Source organism: Pipistrellus kuhlii, unplaced genomic scaffold (assembly GCF_014108245.1).
Source record: "Pipistrellus kuhlii isolate mPipKuh1 unplaced genomic scaffold, mPipKuh1.p scaffold_m20_p_14, whole genome shotgun sequence".
Taxonomy (NCBI): domain Eukaryota; kingdom Metazoa; phylum Chordata; class Mammalia; order Chiroptera; family Vespertilionidae; genus Pipistrellus; species Pipistrellus kuhlii.
Window position 1 is genome coordinate 24143011 of NW_023425449.1, and position 24016 is coordinate 24167026.

General features: G+C 37.5%; 1 long non-coding RNA gene across 1 annotated transcript; it reads left to right on the plus strand.

Moving 5' to 3' along the window:
* The first annotated feature begins 599 nt into the window (after positions 1-599).
* On the plus strand, positions 600-9063 carry LOC123651037. Its single transcript, XR_006741570.1, has 3 exons — positions 600-641; positions 971-1015; positions 8339-9063. It is a non-coding gene; the product is annotated as an uncharacterized LOC123651037 (long non-coding RNA).
* Positions 9064-24016: the final 14953 nt, after the last annotated feature.

The following is a 24016-nucleotide window of genomic DNA, read 5'->3' on the forward strand; positions in this document are numbered from 1 at the left end:
CACGTATCAGGCTAAGTCTTAGACCCGGCTTGCCTTTGTTACAGCTTGGTGTGTGGAGAGTGCTCCCCAAAGGCCCCAGTTGCATTTACAAGTGTTTCTGACTGAGGACTGGTAAACCTGAAAGGGTAGATGATTATCAGGGTTAGTAATTTATGTACTTTATTCTGCAAGCCACAGTTGTGGCTTACCAGTGATGAGTCCATAGCATATTGGAGTATGTTTGATTTAAAGCTATTTTAATAATTACCTTTTAATATTCAAAATCAATGAAGAATAAGACTTATTGTAAAAATTAAGAAAAACAGAAATTAATTTTCTCTCTCTCTCTTTTTTTTATTTTTTTTTAGATGGCTTCCCTTTATGTCTCGGGGCATAATTTTTTTTAAAAAAAATATACATTTTATTGATTTTGTACAGAGAGAAAGAGAGAGAGATAGCTAAAAACATCAATGAGAGCGTGTCATTGATTAGCTGCCTCTTGCACACACCCCCACTGGGGATATGCCTGCAACCAAGGTATATGCCCTTGACTGGAATCGAACCCAGGTGCCTTCAGTCCCCAAGCCGATGCTCTATCCATTGAGCCAAACCGGTTTCGGCTCAGAGCATAATTTATTCAGAAATTGAACTTTATATCCAAGGTGAGGATTAACAAAATCTTCAATACAAGAAAGTACAAGATAATTTTGATAAACTGGATGTCATGGAATAATCCTCAGTTGTCCCCAGAATGTCCTCTTTGATAGTTTACCCTTTGTATCAAATTTATAATTATTTTTCACTGTGAAAATAAAAACATATATGAAGATGTGTCTTGCAATGTTATCTGCCCTACTGTAAGTTAAAAATTAGTCCAAGGATTTGCTATACTGTTAAAGAGTTAAACTCATACTTCTTTTTCTTCCACTTATATCATCAGACAGATCTATTATTAACTGCACTTCACTTTTATTTATTTATTTTTTTGCAGAAATGCAAATAAATCATCAACCTAAAATACAAGAGGAAGCAAATGGTAAATCTCATTGCCACTTTTCATCTTTTAATCATCTAAAATAACCAATTTATTTTTCAAGATGACCTAGCCTGACCAGTTTTTATATATTCTTATTGTATATTATCCAACTATTGATAGAAAAATATTTAAAATGAATATAGGCACAAACATTAAATTATTGCTTGATTTATAAAGAAAATAACATAAACAACCTTAGCTCCAAATGCTTTTTCCTTTCAATAATTTAAATATAAGAGAAACAATCATTTTTCAAATGATTAATTTCTATTCATTGTACTTTTTCTTTATTAAATTTGTATATTGATTTCTAGTTTTCTTTTTAAGTCTTTTGAGGTTAGCTTTTTCAATTATGTCTTCTTTAAATCCACCACAATTGTATTATTGGTATGTTTACATTTTAAAGCTGATGTGAATGTGATGGATAAATGCAGATAAGCAATATGCAAACAAGTTAAATATCCAGTGTTTAGATAGCCATTCAGCCTTCCTTGATTCTAAAACCTTGTTTTATACCTTTCCCTGACAGACAGAATATCCATTTTTCAACATAGAAATTGAATGAAATGGATTTGACATTGAAACAGTAATACTATGATCTTAGCATCTTCAGAGTGTTTAAAAGCAATGAAGAAAATTGCCAAAAGAGTTATTCTCAAACAGTTTAGAGTTAATTCACAGAAAGCATAGTACAGTTTTGGGTAAAATATAATTAATTAAGTGATTCTTAATATGAAGCAAGGTTTCTCAACCTTACAACTATTACTTGGGCTAAATAACTTTTTTCTCGTGGGAGACTGTCAAATATATCATCATTCCTGAATGCTAATAACACCTACCCCATTCCCTAAATTGTGACCACAAAATATATCTTCAGGCATCACCAAATGTCCTCTGGGGCAAGATCATCCCCAGTTGAGAACCACTGACCTAGAGACTAGTGGTCCTGATGGGAGAGAGGCTGAGAAATGTTCAATGGCAAGTCTGGAAAGGTAGATGTGGCAGACTGCATTTACTGAACATATCTAGAACATTTCCTGTCCCATGTGCTCTTCCAGACTTTGGCTATCCCCCTTAAAAGGCAGGATCAACCTGGGTGGAACTTTGAGACTGAGTATGCAGCTGGAGTCATACATACTATGCGATTTTTCCGCTGAACACTAGCAGGTCACCAAAATCAGTGCTGCTCTGCCTGGCTGTTTCCCTCTTCATCTCTCTCAGGAGATGTTTGTTCTTAGAACCCAGCCACTTACCACGGCCTTAAGGGAGCACAGACCACATGGAGAGCTCTGCAGAGAGGCACACAGGCTATTTCCCTGGTCCCTGGCTGAGCTTCCAGCCAGCGGCCAGCACCAGCTTGCCAGGCATCTGAGAGGGCCCTCTTGGAGACTGATCTTCCTGTCCGCAGTTGAGCCATCCCAGGTGACACTGTGTGAAGCAGGGATGGGTCTTCTCTGCCAAGTCTGACCCAAATTGCAGATTCACTGGCAAAATAAATGACTATCATTGTTTTAACCTATTAAGCTTAGGATGGATGGTTACAAAGCAATAGATAATTATAGCTATGGAATTGGTAGAGGGTAGTTTATGTAGACCTGCATATGTATGTAGGTCAAGCTTTGAATTCTGGATATATTGAGGATTATGAGTTGCTATCCTAATGAGAGGTATACCGTGAAGTGGATCTAGTAAATTGCTTGGAGGTTGGCAAATGAAGCACTTGAGAACTGTTAGTAAATACTCAGAGACGTAAGAATAGGTTTCTATGTTAGCTAAGGTAAGGTGGATGATCAGTCAAGGCAGGGATATGGGGGAAGTTTAGCAGCAACCATGAAGGATACGCTTGAGGGGAATTTGGAGTAAAGGCAAGATGGAAATGCCATTGATGAGAAGCTAGAATCCTGATTGGCAGGACTCTGGGACACCTGGGAAGAACATGATATTTAGCTATCATGCTGCTCTCCCTGACAAGGATCAAGGTTTGAAATGGAGTTGAATGTACTAAACAGAGAGGCAGGGGCTTCATGGTACACTGCTCTGAAGAACAGTTAACCTTCCTTAACAGTGACATACAACCAGCTGCCAACAAGCAAGAAAGCTCCTGAGCATCCTGGGGATAGTGCAGCTTCTAAATCTTCACTATGTCCCTTGCTCACTGCGTGGCATGGAGCAATCACTGTGCTTTCCGTGCCTCCTACTTTCTGATACAATAGAGACAATAATAGAAACTATCAGGGTTGCTGTAAGGATTAGGTAAAATAATATCTATAAAATGTATACCCAATAAATGTTATTTTTTTTAGACTGCATTTTTCCTTGGGTTGAAATGCATCATGGGACCTGAGCATTTGGCAACAGTCCCCTGAACAAGCATTTGGGCTGGTGCAGGCAGCACACCCCACTACCGTTGACTGTTTATACTCCTGATTATCTCTAGTCAGCCCTGTAAATTGGGGTGTCTTTGACTACGTCCTACAACAATAAATAATAATCAGAATCATTGAAATGACAAAAGATTTACTCTATACCCATGACATATAAAATATATAACAGATTCATTTCTGATAGTGTTTTATGGTTGTTTTCTGAACTTCAAGTGAAGAAAATTGAGCATTATTTGATACCCTTTTATTCTAAGCAGCATAGCTGTTTCTAATTCTGTATCAAATGTCCCAACTCCTATGCTAGTCAGCACATAATTTTTCGATTGCTTTACATGTATAGTAGGATTAATATTATTTGTTCTTGGAAAAAATAAAAGTTCTTCTAAAGTACTTAAAAAATTCAAAAAAATCTCATGATCTTATGAATCTATATTTTGAAAGACTTGTGAGTTTATTTACATAGACTTATTTGGAGATGAAATTATCAAAAATTAGAATAAAGTAATAATTTGTCTCTTTATAGTATCTTTGCCAGATCTCATTTAAATATATTTACATGCCCTTCAATATTTGGATGATACAAGGTCAATAATGTTTTTATTATTATTGTACTAATAAGATGAATTACGAGGCAAATAACAATGTCTTTGTCCTTTGTACCAAAAAATGACACTAATGAAACCTCATCAGAAGGACTTGTTATTTTTAAATTATAAAATAGTTAAATATTGTTCTGAAACATGTTGATGGTACCTTGAATATTCTTCCTCACACATGCAGTCTTTTAAAAAATACTCCTTAATGGATCCCAAAAGGTTTTATAAATCATTCACTCCTTCATTTTTTTTTTTGAGAGACTACTATGTGTGAAGTATTATACTAATAATGAGGCAATGGGAATATGGAGACACTTAAAACCAAAAGTTCGCCTTTAAGTGACTTACAATCTCGGTGGGTAGATGGGGGTAGGGCTAACAGACCGATGGCGTTTATTCACATATCTAAGAATCGAAGTGTGCACAGGGCCCAACAGAAACAAGGAGAGATGGGTTCATTCCAGTTATTGCGAGGGATGTCTGGAATTTCTTCTTAGAGAAGGTAACTTGTGAGCTGAGCCTGGAATCAAAGGTGTTCACCAGATGGAAGGAGGAGAAGAGAGTTGGAGGAGAAACATTCTGGCAGAGGTATTTCAGGCAAAGTCCCAGAGGTGGGAAGGAGCCCTTTAGGATAGATAAAGGATGGTACAAGGGAAAGTGGCTACAGGGGGAATGTTCTTAGGGGGCAGAGGCTGCTTGAAGGGGTGTTGTGGGCACCGGTATCATGAACAGAGTTGAATTTAGGCATGCCGATTTATGAGCCATGTTAGGACGTCACTAAGGATATAAAGAGGGAGGTCATTTTACTTATTCTGACCTCCCTCTGGAAACAAAGGTAATGTGGGTGGAAGGAATTCTTGGATTCACCCTCTGGAGTCTGGAAGATGCTAACAGTGCTTTGGGAAAGGGGGTGAATCTGGTTCACGTTGGAGCCTTTGCTTCTTAAGTCACCTGCTGTCCCCATTCTCCTCCATCTTCCTCTGCCACAACGCTCAGCCTCTCCACCAAGTCAGGGCCACATGCACCGAGTACTCAGGGAGGCTGCGGTCTGCAGAGGAGCAGTGGGTTTTGTCCCTCTCACTGCATCTCACTGTGTCCTGCTGTTAAGGTAAGTGACTGTGCTTGCTGTCCGGTGTGTCATCAGGCAAAGCACGCCTGTTCCATCATTTTCCCTGTGCATCCTGGTGACTTAGGCTTTGAGTTTTCCCTCCGTCTGTTGGACTAACAATTACACGTGAAGAGCTTCATTTACATGCATCTTCCCTGCATTTCTTTGAGTACTGTCTTCAGTGGGTAGTTGCCAAGTAACTGAAAATGTGTCTAGACACAGATGTTTCTGTATTCAACCACAGGGTCCATTTTCTGAGCTACAGAGTAAAAAATGCATGCCAGCTCTGTAACAGAATTCTGAGCAGGATAAGAAGGATAAAATGTTAAGATCTAAGGAAGGGGCTCTTCAACATCTCTAGGGACTTTGTTCACCAACAGAAACCACCTATGCCTTCCTGAAAATAAACATCCCATTAAATAAGGAAACCTTTGGAAAGGAAAAGGTTAACAGCAGGCCTGCAATCTGTTTCCCCCCTTTACCTGGGAAATGAGAGTGATGCCTCCGTCAAATCCCCTGGCATACACGCTAATAATCAGACCTCCTGGTTGTATTACTTAAAAATACACACTAACGGTATTTTTAAGCAAAAAAGATAATAGAGAGCTCTTATCTGAGAATTGCTTTCAGCAGCCATTCCAGTTTTCTGTTGCTGCACAAGAAACCACTCCCAAATTGAGTGACTCTAAACAATGATTTATTATTATTATCTTGCACCTTTCAGTGGGTTGATGTGGCTCAGGTATATGACTTTTGCGTTGAGACTCTTGGGGTCTGAGAGGGAGTGTTCTAACAGACCCAGGTCTATTGTAGACCCTGGAATGGGTCTAGAATGTCACCTGTGATGCATTCTATTGGACAAGGGTAACCCAGACTCAAAGGGAGGGGAACAGACTCTACCTCTTAATAGAGCAATCAAATGGTTACTGCAAAAGAGCAAGTGGGTTAGTAGGTATCAGTCAGGCCTTCTTGGAATACGCTCCCGGACATAGCAGGGTGTGGCCGCTTTGTCCAGGTTGCCGATGGTGAATAAACCTGGTGTTTATGGGGTGGTGGGAGCGTGACTAGAAATGGTTTCTTGAGCTGGGAGATTAATGAGGGTTAATAGATTTGCTTGCATTGTTTACATCTCTCATCATAACCGTTTTGTATTTTAGGTAGTGAGACGTTCTTGGAAAAGATAAGTGGTCATATTTTAAAAAGTAAACTATACAAAATAGTAAGAAACATGTATTTTATTCTGGCAGTAGAAAAAGAAAGTGATGCCCAGGAAAACTTGAGAATCCGCAAAAATCACCACGGAATACATTTCATTAGTGACCCCACGTTCAAAGCTCCTGCAATGGTGACGTGCTAATTCCCGGTGGGAAGGTCACAGGAGCATTATATAATTCCATGGTTCCCTGCTGTTTGTCTCTGTTTTATTGAACAAGATCTGTAAGCCCATGAACAAGGCTATGCCAGTCCTTCCCCCTGTGACAGCGAAACATGAAAATCCCAGAGTAGGCTCAGAGGGCAGGGGAAGGAGGTAAGGATGGGGTGGGAAAGACAATCTATAAAAAGATCTTATAAAAAGGAAAGAGATTCTGTAACTCTTGGAACTATGCATCCAAGCACAGGTGGAAAAAAGGCTTTCTGTAGGAACTAATATCATGATAGGATTCTCAATGGGACTATAGTTGGAAAAGTTTCTTATATTCCCAGATGAACTGAAATTCTTCAGAGCATCTGTGCAGTGTAGAGTGAACCCCACTTGAGTTCACCTCCTATGGCATTTGGGTGCTGAGGCTTAAGTTCTAACTTTTTTTTAAAATCAACTGTAACTTTGCAAAATTTACTTGTTGCAAGTTTTATTAAATGGCTTAGAGATAATAAAATGATCTTTGTGAATGTATTGGGGAAAGGGAATAACGTTATGTATTAAAAAGAAAGATAACATCTGAGTGGAGGAGTGACTGAGAACCCGTGTGTCCAGAATGGTGGCAGGCCTTACTCACCTTTGTAAATGTTAAAAATACTCACAAGGCAGTATGCATCGGTGGAGCCTTTGAAAATAGCAATAAAGCCGAGACCGGTTTGGCTCAATGGATAGAGCGTCGGCTTGGGGACTGAAAGGTCCCGGGTTCGATTTCGGTCAAGGGCATGTACCTTGGTTGCGGGCAGCTGGTCGATGACTCTCTCTCTCGTCGATGTTTCTAGCTCTCTATCTCTTTCCCTTCCTCTCTGTACAAAATCAATAAAATATATTAAAAAAAATAGCAATAAAGACATCTTTAAGTTGTCCCTTCAATCCAGGGATAACCCGGGTGGGTGGCATTGCACGCCCTCCGTAGAGTTCTAGCGGAAAAGACTACCCTCTGTTACGCTTGACTATGTGGAGTGGGCTCAGCATGAGCAGGTTTTACTGCTGTGGGTTTGATGGTATAATTTTCCAAAGTGCACAGAAGGATAAAGAAATCCTATCTCAATTTATCTTTCCAACCCAACCAGTCACAGCACAAGTTGTAGATCTTCTAAAAGATGTTTTCTGTCATGCCCTGCTTGCTTCAGCCTCCCTCTGCCTCCACTATCACCATGGGGATCCACTCTGCTTATAATACACCCTGCCTTTCTCTATTTCAAATACATCTTTTCTTCACCCTCCCTCTCTCAAACCTAACTCCTTTTGTAAGTCCTGCTTTCAACGTGTTGCTCCTTATTTATTGGTTCATTCCAACCCTTAAGGGACTCCAGCAATCTTTCTTGAAAACGTTTTTTAGCTCTTTTTGCTTCATTGTGGTCTTCTGTGTTCTTACCGTGATTCTGCTAGGACTGTATTACTAACCTCAACCTGATAGGGCATTTTCTAGTATAGATGACAACATATAGGGTCCGGATATCAGTATATCTGTCATTCTTCCCACTCAAAGATTTGACAGGGATGCCTGAATAAACTTCTAATTTTTCTAGCCAAACAGTATTAAATGCCTCCAACACTGCATTTTTGCACCAAATATATGCTGTCCTGAAAAAGCTCGCTACTTTTTTGCTTTGCAGTTAAAATGCTATAATATTTCTAAAACTTTTCTACATGCTAGCTTCAAAAGGAGTTCATGATTAACAATTATCTTAATACTTCACGATTTCACAAATTATTCATTTCACAACTAACTAGATTATGTAGAATTCCTCATTTCCTAATATTAATATGGTTTTCCTCCACAATTTCTTATTGATTTTCTTTTTCCTTTTGCAGAAGGAGATTGGAAGGTGACTGTTGTCACTGGGGATATTGAAAATGCAGGCACTCCGGCAACAGTATCCCTTTATGTTTATGGAGAAGCAAGATGTTCGGGTCCAATTATTTTAGGATCTGGGAAACACCAGATGTTTAACCCCAACACCGCAGATATGTTCAAGGTAAAATTGATATGCTATCACCTGCTTATAAAGATATCTCCTGATCCACAGTCCCTAAGATAAAATAGAGAATTGTGTCTGTTTCTCATTTACATGACATTTTTTTGGGGAAATGTGATTTCTTTTTTATCCTGATGGAGTTGGAAAACAGGAGTAATAATAGAAATAAAGTTTTTGTTTGTTTCCCCTTTTTATTTGCAGCACAGTATATTAACTTTGGAAAATTTAAAACATATTAAGGAAAAATTTACTTCTAGTCCACCATCAGGTCAAGTATTTCCATTTTGACTATCTTTTCTCGTCCTTGTTCATGTCCAAGGAGTACAATGCTGATGGAAAGGTAGTGAGCCTCATGGCCAAGACAGGGTCGAAGGAGTCAGGTGGCCAGGCTTTGAATGGCCAAGAATTAGCACTTATTAGCATGGCTACTTGTACAAGTTACTTAATTGCTATGTGCCTCAATAAGCCTTACCTAAAAGGGTTATCATGAGGATTAAATGAATTAATCCATGTAAAGTATTTAGTGTAGTGCCTAAAATGCTCAATGAGTGTTTGCTATGAATATTATAGTACATAAACATTTTTGTAGTACCTTATTTGCAAAAGGAGATAATTATAAATTTTATTAAATATATGTTGTATATTTGAAGTTTATCATTTCATTTGCTATTGATGGACATTTAAATGGCTTCTAGATTCTTACTATTATAAATAACTAGAGTCCTGGTGCATGATTTTGTGCATGAGCAGGGTCCGCCAGCTGGCCCCAATGGGGGCCGATCTGGGCCAGGCTGGCTGGGGAAAGGCTCCATGGGTGGTTGGCACCTGGCCCCACCCCCTATCGGGGTGTGGGTACATGAGGGTTCCTTTTTCTCTGCATCCTCACCAACACTTGTCATTTGTTAATTTTTTGATGAATGCCATTCTGACAGATGTGAGATGGTACCGCATTGTCATTTTGATTTGCATCTCTCGGATGATTAGTGACTTTGAGCATGTTTTCATGTCTCTTGACCTTCTTTATGTCCTCTTTTGAAAAGTATCTATTTAGGTCCATTGCCCATTTTTTTGATTGGATTGTTTATGTTCCTTTTCTAACAAAGTACTTTTAATAGTGTCTAATTTAGCCCTGGCCAGGTGGCTCAGTTAGTTGGAGCATCGTCCAAAAGGTTGCGGTTTCGATTTCTGGTTAGGATACATACCCATGTTGCAGGTTTGATTCTGATTGAGGCAACTGATTGGTGTTGCTCATATCCATGTTTCTCTCTCATACTGATGTTTCTCTCTCTCTCCCTTACTCTCTCTCTCTAAAAATCAGTAAAAATATATCCTGTGGTGCAATGAAAAATAATTAAATTTTTGAAAAGTGTCTAATTTACAGCACAGTGCCTGGCAAGATATAGTAAGCAATTGATAAATTTTCATTGTTATTAAATCATTAATACACCCCCCAAAACATGGTATCTGTTTCTGCCACATGTAGTTCTTAACACCTTTTAATTAAAATTCTCAGCACCTCTTTTCAAGTTATAGTATGTGACTGTGGATCAATGCAATTTATCTTTACTTCTTACCTTTTATTTAAAAAAGATTTATTGAAATACAATAGCAATCATCCATTTAAAAATAACTCACAGTGGGTGTTTGGTATAATCAGAGTTGTGTAACTATCACCACACTCTAATTTTAGAACATTTCATCACCCCAGAGGAAAGCTGGTACCCATTGTCTTTCCAATCTCTTATTCTCCAGCCATAGGAAACCAGGAATTTTCTTACTATGGCCATAGATCTGCCTGCTCTGGATTTTTTTGTATAAATGGAAGCATTACAGCATGGAGTCTTTTGTGAATGGCCTTTTCTCCTTTTTCCTTAGTATAAGATTCTAAGGTTAATCCATGTTGTAGTATGTATAACTATTTCATTGTTTATGGCTAAATAATATTCCACTGTATGGATATAGCACGTTGTATTTATTCATCAGTTAGTAGACATTTTGATTGTTCCCAATTTTCTTCTAGGAATACGATTATGGCCTATGAACATCCACATATAAGTTTTTGTATAGATATATGTTATCATTTCTCTTGGGTAGATACCTAGGAAAAGAATTACTCTATGTTTTACAATTTTGAGAAATTGCCAAATTGTTTCCCAAAGTAACGAAGTCATTTTTACATTCTCACAAGCAATATATGAGGGTTCCTATTTCTCTTTTCATGGAAATTTGTTATTGTCTATCTTTTGGTTCTAGCCATCCTAGTGGATGTGAAGTAATGTGTCATTGTGATTTTGATATGGATTTCCTTAATTATTGATTATATCGAGCATCTTTTCATGTGCTGGTTGAGCATTTGTATATTTTCATTTTCACTGAGATAAATGTTTATTCAAATCCTTTGTTCATTTTTTAATTGCATTATTTAATATTTTTACTAATAAATGGAAGAGTTTTTTAATATATTTTGGATATGAGTCTCTTATCACACATCTGACTTACATATGTTTTCTCCCATTTTGTGGTTTGTCTTTTAATTTTCCTGATGGTATTTGAATTACTTCTGTTTGTCTTTTAATTTTCCTGATAGATTTGAATTACTTCTGTTTGAATTTTAATTCTGCCTGAAGAATTTCTTTTTTTAAATATATATACTTTTTTTATCGATTTAAGAGAGGAAGGGAGAGGGATAGAGACATAGAAACATCGAGGATAAGAGAGAATTATTGATTGGCTGTCTTCTGTATGCCTCCTACTAGGGATCGAGCCTGCAACCCAGGCACGTGTCCTTGGCTGAAATCAAATCAGGGACCCTTCAGTCCACAGGCAGACACTCTCTCCATGGGGCCAAACCAGCTAGGGCCCTGTAGTATTTCTTGTAGGGAAATTCAGCTAGTGATGAACTCTCTGTTTTTTTTGGTCAAATTAAGATGAAAAATTTTGTTGACAATTTTTTCTTTCAATTCTTTGACAGTGTCACCCTACTACTTTCTGGCTTTCATGATTTCTAATAAGAAGTCAACTGCTAACTTTTTTGAAAATACCTTATATGTGATGAATTGTTTTCTTTCTTGTTTTTGGCTTTCAATAGTTAGACTCCTGCTGTTTTTCTCAGCTGCCATAGTCACAGTGTTTTTTTGTTTTGTTTTGTTTTGTTTTGTTTTTGTAGGGTATTGTGGGCTTGGGAGAGAGAAATAGAAATAGACCAAGTTATAATGCACTAACCCTTCTGTTCTTACTAAGATTCATAGAACTAGACTGAAGGAAATGAGACATCCTCAGAAAAATGACCAACTCAAAAATCAGAACAAAGAGTCCATTATAGCAGAAAGTTTGAAGATAGTCAGAGGGGATTTCCTAGACTGCAGGGGCTAGATCTCATTCATTCGCTAAATCATGAATTATTGTTTTCTTTATGTTGACATTATTACAGATGTCCCCTACTTCCCTCCCTTTTGCCCCCCCTCTACGCAGGCCCTCCCCTCCCCTTCCTCTGGCCCTAACCACATTATTGTCTGTGTCCATGGAATATGCATATAAACTCTGGCTGTTCTGTTTGCCTTTGTTAATCTTCTCCATTGACTAGCATAGATTAGACACTCATGAATATCTGTTGAAAGCATGAAAGCTTAATGGAAATGACTTTGCTGGAATGTGTTTAATATTTGTTACTTTCACCTGAGGCATTCATTGTTGAATTTTCCTGTGATCATTCTCACCTTGAGGGCATAATAAAGGCATCCTGTGTCTCTTGTATGGTTATTATTTACTTATAAATCTTTCCAGAGATTTAGCTGAGCTTTTTATTGCATTTTTGTAAATCAAAACATTAAATAGTATTCTCTGTTGCTTGGGAAAAGTTAATGGCTAAGCCATTCACTCTTAGAAAATAGTTTCCCGTTTCTGGTTCAGAACTATATAAAGTCAATTAATTTTCTAGATAGATAGGTTTAATATTATGAGCTCATAGGGCACTTTCACAATTATTTGAATATTCCTTATATTCCTAGAATAAAATGTAAAATAGACTTTTTTGCCTTTTAAAATGCAATTTAGATCAGCAGGGATTAGAGGACCTTTATTTGAGTTGCACCTCTGACCTTTACTAGCTAAGGAAATATGGACAAATCACTTAACACTTCTAAGCTTTAATTTCCTCCTTTGTAAAGTGGGTACAATAAGACCTTATAATATTATTGTATATATTAAAAGAGTTAAAAATCAAAATACTTGGTATGAAGTATAAAATATTATTGTCTTTATACTCCTGCCCACAAATCGGGGTAGGCTTCTTGTTGGGGTGAAATTGAAAATAAGTTTTCAGATGAATGAAGGCAGGAAGGCAGCTTGGCAGATGGCTGGTAGGTGGCTATTGCTGGCGTGGGAATTCTATGTAGAACCATGTCAGGAGGCTGGAGTAGGAGGAAGGAATAGAGGGAGCCAAGACTAGGTTGGCTGGACTAGAGTAAAGCAGCGAACGCATAAGTAATAGCAAGAACATTTTTCTTGGGCCTTTTCAGTGTTTAAAGGTCAAGTGTCTGTGTGGATCTGAAAATTACTAGCCATTAACTGCATTGATGCCAGTGTGTCATTTTGATTTTGGCACAACTCTGTATGACTTTCTTTTTTTATATTTTTCTTTTCCCCTCTCCTCCTCCTAGCCATCCTCTTTCTTTATCTATTTTTTCCCCTCTCCCCCTCTTCCCTCTCCTCCCATCTCTCCTCTCCTTTCTCCTCCCCTCCTTTTCCTTCCCCTCCTTTTCTTTTCCTGATGGACTTGAAATTTGGAGTTCAGTAATGGAGTTTTGACACTATTTGGCAGCACTAAGCAGTGTCCTGCCAACACAGCCAACATTCCTGTGGGTGGCAGATCCCAGGGACAATTTAACTTAATCTTTTCTTCAGCTACCAAACTTGAAGTATTTTCTAAAAGCATATATATCTGGACTACCAAATTTTCACATATAAATTCTTATCAAGAGAAGCCAGAGGAGTTTCTCTACTTAAATATAGAATAAACTATTGAAACCAAAACCCCAATACAGAATACATTACAGAAAGCAGGTTATCATTTTCTAATAGCTGAATTTTCTCAGAATAGCTAAATATTAAAAAGCAAAGGTTTTGGCCTCAGATAGCAATCATTTTTGTTTGTTTATTGTAGGGTTACCAAAAGAGTTTGGCATGTGCACTCCTGAAGAAGCCAAAACTTTAGTGGGAAGAAAAAAACTGGCATTTGTTGATCTTTACTCTGAACTAAATGTTAGATATTTAGTAAAGTTGACGATTCTATTTAACCCTTGCCTTCAAACTACCAACATACATATGTCTTCCCTTTTAAAAAATGATCCTTACTCTGCTCTTTACAAACCTTTTGAAATATGAACTTACCCTGTTGCTTCACTTCTTTCTCTTCCCATTTTCTCCCAAATCACTTGCAGTTTGGGATTCTCTCCTATAACCCCATATAATCCATGTTTTCTAGGATCAGTAGTGAAGTCTTAATTATCTCCTCAGTTGTTATTACTAACTAAAATTGTTAATCAGTAATCAGTTAATATTATAAGATATTATTTAGAATATAAATCTACAATGCTCCATTTTCTCTAAGAAGAGAATAAATTCCCTAGACACTAGCAAGAGAAATTAAAGTCATAATCAAGAAAGAACTATAAATCAAGGTAAAATAGTCTTGGAATAACATTTACTATGTTTTCTTCTTCTCCAATAATATTAAACAATTGGATAATTTTTAGTATACCTTCATTTAGATGAAAACAGCCTATAACTAAGAAAATTTACTTTTTAAATTAAAAATTTTCCCTCTAATCATGATCTTTGATATTGTACATGCATTAGACATTTAAGAACATAGGCTTTTTAAGGAGAAAAATAATAAATATCTTCAAGTTGGAACAGGAAGAGTAGAAAACCCCTATCGCAGTTCTTAGGTGGAGTAGAATAAAATATAAACAAAAGGTTTGATTCAGTTCCTCAAAAATAATTTTAAGAAGACCAAATTGTTCCTTCTTTCTAAAGATAGGATGTTCAAATGATATCATTTATTGTAATATAATTCATCAAGTGTTTATAGAGCACACAACATTTTCAACACTGTGTTAAGACCTCTGGTAGGCATAGAACTATAAAATATTGGATACAAAGCAATCACATTGAAGAAAAAGGACATGTACACATAAGACAGGTAGGATTCCAGAAATTTTATGAGTTGGTGCCCTTTCAGCAGTATAGATGAACATGCTTTAGGGGCTCAGAGAAAGGATCTGCATTCTCTCTTGGGACCAGCCAGAGCTAAACCCTTTATAGCTGTTGACTGGTGGGCCTTTCAACTGGGATCAAGGTGAGCTGGAGATGTCGTTCTGTGAAAGCCAGGTAGCTTACGTAGCTCAAGAGAGCAAGGACGTTGGCCTCTCTTTGGATTCCTGGCTCATTTTTCCTCCGGTCTTCTTTCTGTTTCCCAAATATAAGACTGTCAACCCCAAAAACAGCAGGAGTTATCCCTTTGCTAAGCATTCCCTACATCTTCTTAAACTTGTCAGGCATCCAAGCCTGCAAAATCTTATATATATATATATATATATTTTAAAAATCACTAAAAACTTTGGCTTATTCTTTAGTCATAAGTATTCACCTAAGAAAATTAAGGGTCCAGAAAAAATGTATGAAAAAGAATGGAATTACAAATTATCATCTCCCAAATGTTATTCAGAAAAAAGTGCTGTTGAATAAGTTCATTAATATAATTCCTTATTGTATCAAGGAGTAGAGTTATTTTCATATACTATTATTAAGTTTACAGGATATATTAAATAGTTAAAAAGGTAGAGAAAACATATATGCTACCATATTTTTAAGAAAAGGGACATTATGTGAATATATCCATATGTTTACACATATATATTCTTAAATTTTAAAAAATAAACCGTTGAAAGATTAACTATAAGCTAATAAATGATTACATTTGTGGAAGGAGGGGCTAGGTCAGAGGGATCAGGAAGGGAAACTAAACCTCTTTGAATAAACCTCATATTGCAGTTTTGATTTGGAAACATATAAATATTTTATGTAATTTAAAAAAAATAGTAACCCATAAAAGTGAAAGAAAAATGAAACAACCTTTGTATCTGGATGATGTAAGGACACAGACAATAATTATTTCAAGTTACATTAAAACCTGGAAATTTGACTACCAACCCTAATAGGATATATAGTAATAATTTAGTGGGATAATACACATGAATGTTAATATCTTGGAGAACCACTTAAAATTTACTGGTTCAAAAAGGCTAATATAAAAAAGATTTACCAAAAAAGAAAAGTAAGAAAAGGCTAATATAAAAAAGATTTACCAAGCAAAAAAGAAAAGTAAGAAAACAAGGGCTGCCCGGCTGGTGTTGCTCAGTGGTTGGGCGTTGACCTGTGAACCAGGTCAGGTTCGATTCTCGGTCGGGGCACATGACTGGGTTGCAGGGCTCAATCCCCAGTGTGGGGTGTGCAGGAGGCTGCTGGTCCATGATTCTCTCTCATCATTGATGTTCCTCTCTCTCTCTCTCTTAATTTCTCTCTCTCCCTCTTTTCCTCTCCAGAATCAATAGAAATATTTTTTTTTAAAAGAAGAAAGAAAACAAGGGCAGCAAACTGACAACTAAAAGCATTAAAGCCAAAAAATATTAAATGAGATAAAAAGGACACCTTGTAATGTTAGAAGCTACATTCCACAAGGAAGATAAAATTGTTATGAATACCAGTGCATAAAATAACACAAGAAATACCCATACTAAACAAAAACTACAAGGGGGATGCAAGAATTTGAATAGAAACCCACTAATATTAGGGAGCTTTCATATGTTACTCTTATTTCAAGACATGTCAAGTTGATTCAAATTAATCAATTATATAAAAAAAGTAAATAACATAATAAGACTGATGTTTTATTTATATATCAAGTGCTACACCCTATTAATAAATAATATTTTCTTATTTCAAATGCACATGGAATTCCTGACTAAATTTGCATGCCAGTAGAAACATGTGTGGAGTTTTCATGTAGAACTGCTCAAGTTTCACCTTAGAGCATATGATTCTGAGGTCTGAAATGCTGATCACATTATTCTGATTTTTATCAACATCTGAAGAGCCCTGACAAAGGAGACAAATTCCGTAAGGTACATTGTCAGTGTCTAGAATTTGAGAAAATACTGACAAAATATTTGTTACTGAGAATGTTTTAGATCATCCTGGATAACAGAGTTTTTATCAACATCTTTGATTTTTTTTTTCTGCTCAGATCTTTCAAGCATCTTCTGAACATTGTTTCAATAAATTAATTCTTTTATTCTTGTGAGTGTATTTATGCATTTTTATGAATTCATTATGCCTCACTGGTTATTTATTTCTAATGCTAAGCTGCCTTTCAGGTGAAATATCATATTACAGCGGTATTATTGTCCTTGACATTCTTCACTAAGCTTGAATATTGGCTCTAGCATCAGAGTGAATAAGAATGGTGTTTGTGACTTTTCCGCTAAACTGAAGGTATAAATTTGAAATAAAACAAATAATGGGTCAAGATAACATGGACCAATTTTGTGAAAGACACAGTTTGCAACACTCATACAAAATAAATAACTTTTATCTAATAAAGAAATGGAATCATAATGAATAACCTTCAAAACTGAAAGCAATAGGCCAAGGTGGGTTCACTGATGTTTTATCAGACATTTAAAGAAGGTGTTTTTTTTTTTGAGAATATGGAAGCAGAAGGAGTCCTTCCAGACTCATTTTATGAGATCAACATTATTATAGTACCAAAATCAGACAAAGACATAACTAGAAAAGAAACTACAGACCAATATTTCTGGTGAACATAGATACAAAAAATCCTCAACAAAATATTAGCAAAGTGTCCTGGCCTGTGTGGTTCATGAATTGGAGCATGGGCCTATGCACTAAGGGTCTTGAGTTCTATTCCTGATCAAAGGCCTGTATCTGGGTTGCAGGTTTGATCCCCAGCCTGTATAAATTCAATTATCTAACATTCTGGAAAAGGCAAAACTATACAGACAGTAAAAGGATTCCAGGGGTTGGGTGGTGGGAGAGAGGAATAGGCAAGGCACAAAGGGTTTAAAGGCATTGAAAATATTCTGTATGAGGTTATAATGGTATCACACATCTGTTCAAACCTATCCTATAGAATGAAAGCCTAATATGCAAATAAACCAAATGGCAGAAACACTGGAGGAACAACGGTTGCTATGACATGAACTGACCACCAGAGGGCAGATGCTCAATGCAGGAGTTTCCCCCAACCTGCAGACCCTGAGTGGTGGTGGTAGGGGGCCAGGCCAGCCAAGGTGGCTGCAAGCAGGAGCCTCCATGATCTCCCTGCCAGTCACCCCACAAAGGGAGGCGATCAGCAGCAATGGCAGAGGGTAGGGCCAGTGAGTGGGTGGCGCCAGGCCAGCCAAGATGGGCATCCCACTGGTTGCCCTACAGATCAGCCCTGATCACCAGCCAGGCCTAGGGGCCCTACCTGTGTAAAAATTTTATTCATTTTTTAGATTCATTCTTTATCATTTGTTTCTTTAAAAACTTACTCCTGCATGGATATAATAATTTTCTAGAACTAGAGAGGGTCTGATGCACAGACATTGATATATATACTTGCTTCATATTTGTCCTTCTTTTCTATCTGAAAAGTCAGTGGTGTGATTAAAATAGTCCTTGATGGCCACATCCAGTTCAACCAAGATCCATTTCATAGAGTCCATTAAAATGTGTAAGTTCTTTCTATCTGCCAATATTATCTATCCTATAGCATAAATAATTAATGCATTTTTACAGTGTGAATAAGGAAGATGAGCTCTTTATAAAGCTAAAAGTTCTAGTTGCAGAAAATTCTTGAATAGTTTTAAATTATCCAAATGATTTCCCTTGGTACTCTGACCTTCGTTGCATAACACTATACCGACTCTTCCTGGGCATTTGCTTTTTCTTTTATTGCTTTTACTTAGAAAAGAATGTGGGTCTCTCCATGAAATTGCAGATCTTTCTGAAGTGTAGAGGCACCTACAGCTTGTTAACACCTTATGCTATCACAGAGAAGAGACTCATATTCTTACTCCTCCATTGTTTTTCTTTATTCTGTGCTGCAACATTTGGATCAGGATCAGGGGGAGTTCTGTAGATGCTCCCAGAGGAGGTCCAATTCTCTCCAGACATCTAACTAGCCTGGCAAGACAGTGTCAGTGAAGAGAGTCCACTGGAAGAGATGGGATCTGGTGCTGACATGGAGTTATGAAAAACTATTCATGCAGGAGGCAAGTAGTAAGGGACTGAGTTGTTCTTAAAACCCTTAAATTTAAACATATCCCCTGTGTTTACTTTAACCTTGTTCCAGAAAGACCTGCTATACTTAGAGATGACTGTTTCTTTCACAGCCATTGTACCGTAAGGAAAATAAAAATCTATTTTGCTTGATGGCTTTCCTAGGAAAAATTAGCTCTCTCTCCCGGAGCTAATTGTGCAACCTACCTTGATCCAGAGAACTGCATGCACGACATTTGCAGTTGTGAGGTGAATGCTGACAATGAAGTAGCAACTTTTGCTGAAGGTGGGACTAAGAAAGTCATTGGTGATGCAGTGTGATAGTGAGAGCATTTTCTTCCAAATGCAGTGTGAAAAAGAAAGCTGAAAATGTTTGACAGTATTCCAGTTGGCAAACAGTATGATTTTCATCAGTCAATACTGCTGAGCATTCAGTGCAAAAGCTCACCTGAAAATGCAATCAACTGATGAGAGCTTAGAGCAGTGAGCACTAGCCCCATTCTAAACAGTGTTACATGTGTGTTTGAGCACACATACATGAGTAATCTTACAAAAGAATGCACACATCTGACCATATGTTCTAGCAAATGCCATTAAAATCCCTGCCGTGGTTTTCAGAACAAAATAAACATAATTTGCATTTGGCACCAACATGAACTTGTAATTATCTTGGGATAAAAATGATACAAAGCAATATTTTAAAACAACTTGTATGCTGGAGTTCCCTACTTCTCAAAAGGCTTTCAGTAAGAGGGATGGGAACTAAGCTGGTTGCTTTTATCTTAGCATCCAATATTTTAGAGCCCTAGCTGGTTTGGCTCAGTGGGAAGATGGTCGGCCTGTGAACTGAAGGGACGTGGGTTCGATTCTGGTCAGGGGTGGGTACCTTGGTTGCAGACTCCTCCCCGGCACAGGTTCTGGTCAGGGTATGTGTAGGAGGCAACCAAAAATATATGGATGTTTCTCTCTCTCTTTCCCTCTCTCTTCCACTCTCTCTAAAATCAATGAAAAAGTATCCTTGGGTGTGGATTAAAAAAGAAAAAAAGATTCTTTGATAAGGCATTTTCTGAACATTTGTAATTTTTAGTCCTCTTCCGTGGGCAATTATTTTCTTGCATATAGTAGCGAATCATTTGTTAAAAAGATTTTATGAAATTTATCTGTTGAATTTTTTCATTATTATTATTACTGAATTTTATTGTCAAAGTGTTGTTCCCAGAAACTTTTAAATCTCCTTGATTGGCATAAGTTTCTATCCTTCTTGCTTTGTTGTGATGTGCAAATTTCATTGCAAATGTTACCTCTTCCAACCTCAGCCAGATTTTGTCTTCTCACTTCTGCAGCATCTTTATTAATGACCCTCCTGCCAGAATTTCCCTCTAACTGTCCCCAAATCCACCTTCAGAATATTATCATTAACAGTACTTATAATCCTATACTAGAGGCCTGGTGCACAGAATTCGTGCATGGGTTGGGTTGCTAGGCCTGGCAAGTGATCAGGGCCAATTTTGGGGCGACTGATAGGGTAAATAACCCCCCCCCCCCCCCTGCTGGCACCAGCCTTGGCTGGCCATCGCCACCAGAAGGGGCCTGTGGGCTGAGGGCAATTCCTGTGTTGAGTGTCTGCCCCCTGGTGGTCAGTGTGCATCGTAACGACCGTTGTTCTGCTTTTCAATTGATTTGCAGATTAGGCTTTTATTATATAGAATAGTAAAAGGCTAATATGCAAATTGACCAAACTGTGGAATGACCAGTCACTATGACAGGCACTGACCACCAGAGGGCAGACACTCAATGCAGGAGCTGCCTCCTGTGGTCAGTGCACTTCCACAGGGGGAGTGCTGCTCAACCAAAAGCCCGCTCATGGCTGGCAAGCACAGTGGCAGTGGAGGAAGCCTCTCTCCTCTCTGTGGCAGTGCTAAGGATGTCCGACTGCCCTGAGGAGCAAGCCTGAGCCATCAGTTGGAGAGGCTCACACAGCTCTCTCCTGCTCTGACTCCACACACCACAGAATTCTATCCCTTGCGACAGAATCACACTTTTATAAGTCAGGTGGTATATGGAAGAACTAGTTTCAAAATACTTTACGAAATGTTTGTTGAATGGCTCTAAGCTGAGAAAAGCTTATTGTCTAGTTCTCAAGTCAGAATCAAGCTTTAAAATTTCCCTCTCTTCTCACCTCAAAAAAGAGAAACTTTTTGAGGTGAGAAACATGTTTATTACTTTGATTTTGGTAGTTGAATGCATGTGTTCACTCATCAAATTACGTTCATTAAACACATATAGCTTTTTGTATGTCACTTACTAGTATACTGCAATAAAGCCATCAAAATAAATTAATTAGAAACTCTCTTCTTATAATTTTATTAAATGAAATAAATGGCTTATTAATAATCAGTACTTAATATTTGCACCAACTCAAGGACCGTGTTCACTTTTAATATTCTAATGTATAAGCATATCCAACATTGATTTATCATACTGTGGACAATATAGTTTGATAACAATATTCTTAACATTTGAAGTAGGTTATTATCAAATTATTTCAAATATTGTTTTCAAATTATTTCAAATCTCCTTGATAGGCATAAAGAGAGAGAGAGAGAGAGAGAGAGAGAGAGAGAGAGAGAGAGAGAGAGAAATTATGAATATCAATTCTATTATAAATATAGGATAGGGCAAAAGGGGTTTTATACTTGTAAGCACTCAAACCAAAATTCTTGTGTTATTATTTATTAATTAGTGTATTATTTCCCATGCAAACAACTGTAAAGCTACTTTTACCCCACCCTGAACTTAAAAGAAAATTGATGCTTGCCTTAAAGTTCTATAATGTTAATGTTTTTCAGAATGATAGTTCAGATTTTGCAATTGAAAACTGCAGAAAAAGTTGGTGACTCTGTGGAACTGAATACGTGTCTTTGTGTGTGTGTGTGCAGAATAAAACTATGTTTAATACAGAAGGAATGGTCACAGTTAATTTTCTAAATAATTTCATCCCTTACATATGAAGGGAAATGTTATTTTGTTAAATGACTTTAAAATACCTCATTATTCCACCTGTTAATTCTATTGATGCTCATACAGACATAATATGTATTTCAAAAAGTAATATGCACTCTTTATTGTAATTAGACTTGGGTTAAAGTATTGCAAAATTCCACTTGCAGAGAAAGTCATAATTAATATGTGGCCTACTTCATTTTACTTTCAGAAAAGAACTATGAAAGCCATTTCATAATTGGAAAATGTAACCACTCTTTATAGAGCTTGTGTTTCCTACCAGGAAATTTGACCAACCTAAATGCTCACAAGCAGAATTTTTCTATAAAGTAAGGAAAATGATACAAATAAAACTCTTTAATCATTTTTAACATCTCAAAGATTCGGTATGTTAACAGCACTTGGTTAGGTCATTTTCTCATGCCAAGGCCATGTAAAGCTGCCCTGGTTAGGAAATAATTTGACTGGCAGTTTTGAACCAAATGTGCACTGCATCTACATTTTTAATTTGCATGCTTCTTCTGCAACCTTGCACCAGTTACTTTGGCTAAATTTCCTTAACTGTGAAATGGATTCAATAAGCAGCATCTTTGCAGAAATGCAAACCTTATGCTAATGATGGCCTGTTCTGGCAGGACATTTCAAAGAAATGCTATTTTATAAAAAACCATCTGATTTATTTAGCCCGAGGCTTTTCAGAACAGCATCTATCTCACAACACATTGAGATTCGGTAGCAGTGAGAAATCTCAACATGGAAAACTAAGAGTAACCACAGACCTGGGATGCAGGACATCTAATAGGAACTTGAGGCCCAGGTTCCCTCTAGGAGAGGCCCTGCTGAGGAAGGGTGGAAGGTGTGGTAACACCCGCCTTGCTCAGGGTGCATGCCCCTGGCAAAAGCCAGCCACCTGTCATCACTCCCAAGAAACTTTCAGAGGCAAATGACTGCCAGGGTCTCAGAACAAGGCAGAGATCCTGCCAACCCCAGAAAACCATGGAGCCAAAGAAGGAGGAAATGATGGAGTCACCGAAGGAGGAAGGCCGTGTGGCGAGGTGGAATCTAGGAGTGAAGCTCTGAAGACTGCAGAGGGAACTCAAGAGGAGGTCAGTTCTGACCTCAGCACAGAGGACAGAGAAGGGATGGGACTGGACATGTGGGAGGATCTGGAAAAGGTGAGGTGCATGACTGCAGGGCCCAGAACATAGGAAACTGATGTCCATGCAAGAGTAAAAGGAGCCCTGGTCCCCAGGAATCCACAAGAAGATCCATACAGAGAGAGTACCCTGAGAAGAAGCATCAAGATGGGAAAGCAGAAAATGGTTTTTACTAATCTGTCACCATTAATTGTCCCAACAGCAGCTGCATTTCCACCCACACACCCACATGTGTCTGCTGGTGCCCGTATTTTGTCTTGAATAATACATACCGCCTAAAACAGCGTTTTTCAACCGCTGTTCCGTGGCACACTAGTGTGCCGCGAGATGTTGCCTGGTGTGCCGTAGGTGCAGACAAGACAAGAATTTTATAATTTTTCACTATTTTGTTTACTTAATATTTCATAATGAAGTAATTATAAAATACTTTCTTTGTGTTTATTTGATTCCTATTCAAGAGAATTACTTTATATATAGTCAATATAGGCACAGAGTTAAATTTTTTAACATTTTCTAATGGTGGTGTGCCTCGTGATTTTTTTCATGAAACAAGTGTGCCTTTGCCCAAAAAAGGTTGAAAAACACTGGCCTAAAAGAATCAGGATACGTTCATTCTTTGTCTTCGATCAGAAAAAAAACACACACAACAGAATTGGTCTGGAATATCCATCTGTTTCTGCAGTCAATGATAGCTTCAAAAATGTCAAGGGCAGTGCTGACAGACAGAGAGTGAATTTAAAGGGGCTTTCATTGGCTACATCTTCATAACAGTGATAATAATCATAACAGTTAATTGAAACAAGGAGAGTCTGTGAAAAGCCATGAATTAGTAATTATATTCAAAAGAGAAAAGAGAATAAGAAGTGTAGAAAATGCAGTCATGCAGAGAAGGGTATATATAACAGTTTATGTTTTATTACTTATGATTTTAATAAATAAAGGAGTGTTAATAAATGGGATTCCTGTAAGGCTCCAGGTCATTTGACATTTTAATAAATTAACTTCTGTAA